Raw genomic sequence first — 8123 nt, 5'->3', positions numbered from 1 at the left:
CCACCCCCCCCCCGGCCAGGGCTGTATGTCCCAACACTGATGTGGGCATGTGGCAGGGCTTTGGTCTAGCAGTTTCCCCTGCAGCTGCAGCTCCTGCCAAGAGGTCCCATCCCATCTGGCAGCTAGGCACAAAGGGTGTGAGGTTTGTGGGATAGATGCAGGGTTTGGGGAGGTAGGGGAAGGGGTGTGGAGGTGGATGTGGGGTTTGCGGGGGTGCCAGGGAGGACATAGGAGGGTTTGTAGCTGGGTGTAGAAGTGGATGTGAGATTTGTGGGGGGTTGGAGGGTTTTGGATGGGTGTAGGGATGGATGTGGGATTTGTGGAGGTGGGGGGTGTTTGGCTTCTATGTAGCTTGTGGGGGGTTTGTGGGTGTAGAGTTTGGTGGATATGTGGGTCTGGGGGTTGTGGGTGGGTTTGTGGGGGGTTGTGAGTGTGGGATTTCATAATAGCTGGGGTCAGGAGGGACCTGAACAGATCATCTAGCCTGACCCCCTGCCTCAGGCAGGAATGAATGCTGGGTTCACAAGATCCCAAACAGGTGATCATCCAACCTCCTCTTCAGTTTGCCCAAGGTAGGGGTGAGGACCACTTCCCTGGGAAGTTAGTTCCAGGTTTTGGCCACCCTAACTGTAAAAAATTGCCTTCTGATCTCTAACTTAAATCTATTCTCCATCAGCTTATTACCATTGTTCCTCATCACCCCAGGCAGTGCTGGGGAGAAAAGGGCTCTAACTATTTGCTGTTGGTCTCCCCTGATGAGTTTGTAGGCAGCTACCAGGTCCCCCCTCAGCCTCCTCTTGCTGAGGCTGAACAGGTTGAGGTCCCTCAGTCTCTCCTCATAGGGCCTGTCCTGCTGCCCTCTCACCAAGTGGCTGGCCCTCCTCTGAACCCTCTCCAGGTTGACCACATGCCTCTTGAAGTGAGGCCCCCAATACTGGATGCTGTACTCCAACTGAGAACTGACCAAAGTTGCATAGAGGGAGAGTTCACCTCTCTGGGTTCGTGGAGGGGTGTAGGATTTGTGGGTGGGGGTATCATTTTTGTGAGTGGATCATGGGAGGGTTTGTTGATATGGGGGGAGTGTGGGGTTTATGGGTGGAAGTGTGAGGTTTGTGAGTTGTCTCCGGGAAATGTCTGTGACATGCATGCAATGGTATGTGGCAAGTTACCACAGGTGGGGTTGCAGAAGCTGGGAACAGCACTTGGCTGGCCTCAGCAGCTTTACCTGGTATCCTGGGGGCTCCCAGGGCTGCAGCAGCAGTGATCCTGCCATGCAAAGCCTGGCCAGCAGTGTAGTGCAGCTCTAGTCGGCTGGGCTCTGGCTTTGGGTGGCGCACACTGCCATGGCATGCACAGCTCTGCTTTTTTCTCTGTGGGTTATTTTGACCCACAGAGGAAAAAAACTCTCCACACTGCTCCCTTGCAACAGGGAGAACAACAGAACATGCGGTGTGTGGTGCCACAGATGTGTCTGGGGCACCACATACCACATGACTGCACTATTCTGGACATGGGCTAAGATGCAATTTGTCTGATTAGAAACCCACTAGTATTTGGGGAAAAAAACTATCTAACTCTGAAGTGGTTGAATAGAGAAACATGAGGCCATGGTTTTGGACAACCTGTCAGTTTTTCTCATAACCACAATATTCGCATTTCCAATTTGTATAATGTTTATAAAGACACTATTGTCAATAGTTACTTCAAAGTTTCCTTGGACACTCCATATACTCAGCAAACTTAGCATTTGCCAAGAGTGCACTTGGAGTAAAACCTCTCTTTACATTTTCTCTCTTCTCCAGAAAGGACATTCTTATTTGTATGAAGAAACACCATTGGTTTATATCAAGGACACAAATCTAATTAGAAATGTTACTTTGTATTTTAATCTCCCTTTTTTGAATATTACATGACGTTCTTATCTAAATAGGGCTTTGCTGCTTCAGGAGGCTGCTGCTACTTCTAGAGGACAATGTACAAATTTTACAGACGCACAAAGGTTTATAAAAAAGATACCTCTTGCTTACATTTACATAGCAGACATTACAGTTTAGTTCAAGTTATACATTTCATACTCTTAAAACAACTGAGGGCTAAAATATTTTCCACGTACTTGGAATGACTTGGGGAAATATTTGTAGGAAAGTATTATCTATTAGCCTCTAATGCTGTCCATATATCAAGAGTTTACTAATTGGGGACCACAATTGTATTAATCCTTACTTGTATGAGTGGTTACTCTGACTGTAATATAACAATTAGATGAGTAATTTGTTACTGGTAGGTGACAGAGTACCTCTATATATGAAATTAGTGTGATGCAATAAACTCTGGTCCAGCTGATGCTGGAGTTGATTCCTCCTGGGCACAGTGTTTACACATGCACCCAGGACCACAGCACATTGAGCTGGGGCAGTGCAGTCCCTGCCTCAGGGCTTGTGGGAATCAGTCTGCCAGCTCAGAGCTGCTCCTCACAGCTCAATGTGCTGCAGTGGGGCTGTCTGGAGCATGAGGGTGCTTCAGTGTGGGGCTAGGTGAAAGGCAACCTCCGCATTGTAGCACTCTTATAACCCAGCCAGCCACATCAAGTCCACATGTGTGTTGTGGCAGAATAAATAACTCCACTGTAGGATAGTACTTTTGTTGGGCAGTACTATCCTATGGCAGAGTGAATTAGTTTACTCCAGCCTAATAGCACTACTTGTGGAGATGGTGATGTTATACTGTGGAGTAATTTGTCATCTTTGCTCTAAAGCATCTTGTGTAGATGCACCCTAAGACTCACAGTCTGATTCTGTATAAGCATCTCTGAAATTTTAATTCAAGCTGTGGTTTGGTGCACTATCTATTAACATATTTTAGATACCTCTTTCTTATAATCTTCCCCATTTATATATATAGTCATATCTCAAGTTCATGTTAGGTTTTCACTTAATCTTTCAGAGGAAAAAGCTTTTCACAAAAGGATAACACAATGATTACTTAACAACAACAAAAACTGAGTTAAAGAACTGAAAAAAGCACAATATTTAAATGCAAGGCACCATTTATCTTATGCTATTCAAAAGGGTCTCATTTTATAACAGTAACACATTTCTGCAAAAGAATACATGAAAAGTTGAGCAATCAGCACAGTTTATCTCCATGTGACATTTCCAAATGCTATTTATATATTTCATGGGTCAGTTTCTTTATGAAAATAGCCGTCCTCCAGCTATCTAAAGATCTGGCATTTGAAACCAATTCAATATATATGTTAAATTTGATGTTAGGGAAAAAACAGAGACACTCACCACATTTCTTTATGTAGGACTGGTTATCATCATCTTAATTTGTTTGGAAAGCTTGCCTTTTTATTCTCCAAAGCTACAACATGGAATAGAATGTATGAATTAAAATAAAATGTCTGCTTTATTCACTGCTAGGACTTGCTCTTAGAGAAAATTTCAGACCTAGCTAAAGTGGTATCAAAAGGGTGGGTAAGGGCAGCTCCCTAATTACAGGGAGCAGGATAGAGGGGAGAACAGATTTTATAGACAGAAAATGCATGAAATTTCAGTGCAGACTTCACTAAGGGATACAGTCTATACCAGGTGTAAGGATAGCACAGACTTACCTACCTTAAAATTTTAAAGTGTTGCTCACAATTTAATAGCATGCTTAGCCGAGACTAATTAAGAGAAGTGTACTATACTATTAAATCGGGAGCAAATTCTTTGTCTTTCCTAGAAGAAATGACAAGAGTTTAAAAAAATCAGGTGACTAAAAATCCTTGCTACTTTAATTGACAGTGTTTTCCATCACCCTCAAGTAGAATTATCTTGCATACAGAGCTTGTGACCATTTTTATTACTTCATCCACTCTGGAGACAAATATCCATTTTTCACTAGAAGATACAGTGTAACTGGGGAAATCTCATTGTGTCAGAAGAAGTAAAAAGCAGCTCTTCATTGTTCAAACTCTTTCAGTGTTCAAAAGACAACTTTCATATTGGTGTTTTCTGGACAGTTAGGTAGAGTTTCTGGTGTAACTTTAAGGGATAATCTTGCTACTAGTTAGTTAAGTTTTGCAGCTGACTTTAAGGGGAGAGAATTTTCTTCCATATTGACTTTAAATAAGCACACATTACACTGAATTGTTGGAAGGGTCAGAGCCATACAACTCCCTGTAAAGTACAGGGCTGTTCCTCCTCGTAACATGTGCTTTAAAAAGGATGCACACAACAGACGAAGAATTTGCTCCTGATTTAATAGTAAAGAACACTTCTTATAATTAGTCTGGACTAGATTGTACTTTTACCACAGTCCTAGGCAGAACAATGATGGATGGACACACAGTATGAAATCTGCTTTTCCATCACTTCAGCAAGGAAGGAATATGCATCAAATGGGGACGTGCTTTCCGTACCACACCAGCTCAGCTGTGATAGCAGAAATAAACCTCCATCCTCATTTATTTTATACTCATTAGTTTGTAGGACGGTTAGTAATGTCACCTAGAAGCTGTTCTCCCTGCACTACAACCTGGGATAGCCTACGGAGGGAAACCAAAGGATGCTACACTTCCTTGTTCCTCTGTACCGGCATGTAACACGGTATACAATTATGCCCCCCAAGAGCACAGGTGTGAATGTGTTCTCTGTCATAAAATTTTCTGCAAATATTGTATATATCACGTAATTTTTTTCAGGTTATATAAATATTCATTTAGATTTAATCCATGTTTTCTAGTGCTCTATCATTTTGTGAACAAGGACCACCGGCCATTTCAGGCCTGGGATGCTAGGCTACCTTCTAAAGAAATAGAGCATATTTCTTATCAACTATAAATCACTGAGCAATGATTACCCATTCAGCACAGGTTCATATCTCCCACCTTCTAAAATATTGACTATTTACCGAAGCAGAACTTTTAAGATTGGCCCCCCACAAAGGTAAAGGCTAAAGGACCAGGGCATTCTCTCTAGTTTGTGTTCACCTGTGACCATAATAAATATACTATATGTGTATCCCAAACTAAATCTAACCTTCCGAAAATGCTGTATGATGCACCACTTTTCCTGATGTATCATAAACATTTGTTTCTGATTTCTGGACCTGGTATAAGCAAGTACATTACAAACAAATGAAATACAGCCCTTCAATTAAACATGACAGACAGTCTCAACTACCAGCATAAGTTCATTTCCATTTATAACACGTAACGTACGTAATTTTACTGTTTCAATGAATATCAGGAATTTACTTATGTTGGTCAATATATACTAGTTACATCACAGGTCAATATATCTTGATAATCACGGAATCAGAGTCCTTATTTTGAGATACTTTATAAAAACTCTAGTTTAGCATGAGGAGATGGGAAATTGATAAAACAATTTTATACTGTATTTTAAAATAATTAACATTTTCAGTATAAAACTGAATAGCTTTCCTTTGCAATGTTTCTGATTTTTATTCTCATTGTATTATATATTACTCTCCTTACAGTATTTTGATACAAAAAATAATATTTAAGTCTTCTTCACTTAATTAGAAATGTCTCTTTTTCACTGCCCATTAGCCATTATTCTCATGCTTTCATTAGCTTGAGAAAAGGCAATAAAACTTGAAGCTCTGATACACCCCTTTGGCATGTTATGCAATCTGTCTGGTTCAATCACTTATAATAAATATGCTGAACTTTAGAGAACTACCTTTGTAACCATTATTAGTTGAATCACAGACCAAATTAGCTGCACTTAACTTTGACAGTGCAAATGCTAAGTAATTTCACTGAAGTAATATGGACTTGTGCAGCTAACAACAAAATTTGATTCCAAATGACCATATATTGCCACATTATTATAATGAATCTAAAATAATATAACCTCTACCTTTTTTCATAGAAAAATGTTTAAAGCTGAATGAACTGATCTTTTTATATATATATAAAGCATTTAAATATGTTTTGAACTATTGAATACCCTATAGACTTTTTAACATAACTTTCTTTTGTCTAGTTTCATCAAAAAATGAAAGAACAAAAACAAATCAAATTTAATTTCTTATGTCTAATAACTAGTTTATAAAGGCAAGACTCAGCTGAAATATTTCATGGTATTCTGTGCTAGTGCTTGGACATCTTGTTTATCAACCAAATGCCATTTTATACGTGAGATCCAATAAAAGCAGAGCAATACCTTTTTGCTGCCTGAAAGGCATTTCTATTACCAGGTATGGGATTTCAAAGTGAAATGGGAGCAGAAGTATGCATGTAAGGCAAAGAAGACTACGAAGTTTTTTAGTGTTGCAAAAGGAGGGTGAATTGCAGAATATATCTCATTCTAAGTGTGATCACAAGATAACAGAGTTTTTACTCATTTCTGTGACCACCTCCAAACTGATGAGCATATTTAATGATTAGCTCTTGGATGACTATACATGACGCCTTGATAAACACTCTGTCAGGGAGTGCTGGCTTGCAGGAGCACAGCTTGGTAATCATCATGAAAATTCGAAGATGCAGGATATAAAGAAAAAGTGGAGGAAATGATCCCACCAGGTGAATCCAGCTGTAGGGTAAATAGTTTCCCCCAAAAGGGAAAGGTTTTGAAGGGGTTCTGAAAAAAAAATGCAGAAGGCTACTCTTCTCAAACCCATTAGAAAAGAGTTTTCAATGGTTTCTGGTTTTGCTTTTGCCTTTTGCGATCCTTTAGGTGTACCCTAGTAGCAGCTAATTAAAAATGTTAAGTAAAATTGACATCGATAATGAAGGGGGGGGAAAAAAATCAAGATCTTACCTGTGTGACTCCAGGAACCTTGCAGCCTTAAAGGAATAGGAAGTACAGAAATCAGATTAGATATACCATGAGGAGAAGGAAGGAATTCTTTTTTTACTTCACAGCCCCTCAGAAAGCTTTAGAAGTTACAGCTTCCTGCCAGTAAAAGACACTTCTGCTTTTAGTTTTGAGAACTCACAGTATGTCGCTGCTTACTGCATGCTATTTTGGGTGCCGTGTGTAAAACTATGAACACAGGCACTTTTGTGCAAAACATCATAAGGCCTCCCTGATGTTCATTCAGACCCCAGAATTAAAATGCAGAAGGCTCTAGCAAGCAAAATACAAGCTGATTTTCTTTTCCTAGTGGAAAAATAAAGCACTCGCTGGCAAGTAACCAAGGTGGTGAGAAGGTAATTCATCTTCTGTGAGAGTATTTTGCAAGTGAAAGGGACATGCCCTCTGTTTAGAGATTAGTCAGGAAAACAAATGATCAATTTAGAGCAGTCACAAAAGTTACATAATAGAAGAGAAGGTTACTGCAGTCTGTTTTTTGCCCTCCAGTAATGATTTTACCAAATCATTTCTGTTTAGAAAAAGTGCCACATGAGAAAACCATATCCAGGATATAGCTTTATGTCTTTCCTTATGTTTTCTGACAGCTTTATGAAAATAAATCTTGTTTTACCCTCCTTGCAGAAGTTTAATAAAACTATTTTTTTGGCCTCTGGCTGTTACATACACCTACACACACACTCATACACTTGCACATTTTGTAGATAGAAAGTTACATGTTTGTATATAGCATTTCCTTTATCTTATTAATCAATTATAAAAAAAAATAAAATAGTAAAATGTCTTGGATTATAGATAGTTTTGAAGAAGTCATTATAATATAAATAGTATTTTGGAAAAGTTTTTACTATGATTGAATTTCATGTTTAATTAATCTACTATGCTATGCCCCAGTAATTTAAAATGTGATCCTGCATGCTTTGTGTACTCTGATAGGAAATTTAATAATATGGAAACATACAGGCATTTGTGTCCCTTAGTCGAAAATTTTTTATAATAATCATTATGATGATGATTTATATTTATTGTTTGTTGACATTGTGTTGAGTGTTCTTCAAACATAGAATTCAAACTGAGAAAAACAAATTACAGATCTTGGTACTGTGAGAAGTCCCCGATCTTATAGCAGATTTTATGAGATTAACACACATTTTGTCTAAATTGTAATTGGGAACTTAATTCCCTAAATCTGGTAGAAAAATTTTCATTTAAATTGTTTTTGATGGGGAAAAACCCCTGAGGTTCCAAGTAACATTTTAATGCTGGAATTGTCCACCTAGAACAGAA

The 8123-nt window shown here is 39.0% G+C and overlaps 1 protein-coding gene across 4 annotated transcripts in view; it reads right to left on the bottom strand.

Moving 5' to 3' along the window:
• CDH19 (cadherin 19) overlaps window positions 1-7170 on the bottom strand; it is a 99036-nt gene extending 91866 nt beyond the window's left edge. For 2 of the 4 annotated variants that reach the window (XM_019524739.1, XM_019524729.1), the window contains exons 1-2: window positions 6783-7164; window positions 3294-3366 (exon numbers count right to left, since the gene is read on the bottom strand). The gene's annotated coding sequence lies outside the window, so the exon portion shown is untranslated. Of the gene's footprint in view, window positions 1-3293; window positions 3367-6782 lie in introns of all 4 variants that reach the window. The other 2 variants (XR_002098949.1, XM_019524757.1) reach the window with 2 other exon arrangements.
• Between the last annotated feature and the right edge of the window lie 953 nt (window positions 7171-8123).

Source organism: Gavialis gangeticus, unplaced genomic scaffold (genome assembly GCF_001723915.1).
Source record: "Gavialis gangeticus isolate Ggan-Ray unplaced genomic scaffold, GavGan_comp1, whole genome shotgun sequence".
In the NCBI taxonomy this organism is placed as follows: Eukaryota; Metazoa; Chordata; order Crocodylia; family Gavialidae; genus Gavialis; species Gavialis gangeticus.
This window is presented reverse-complemented; position numbering and strand designations above follow the sequence as displayed.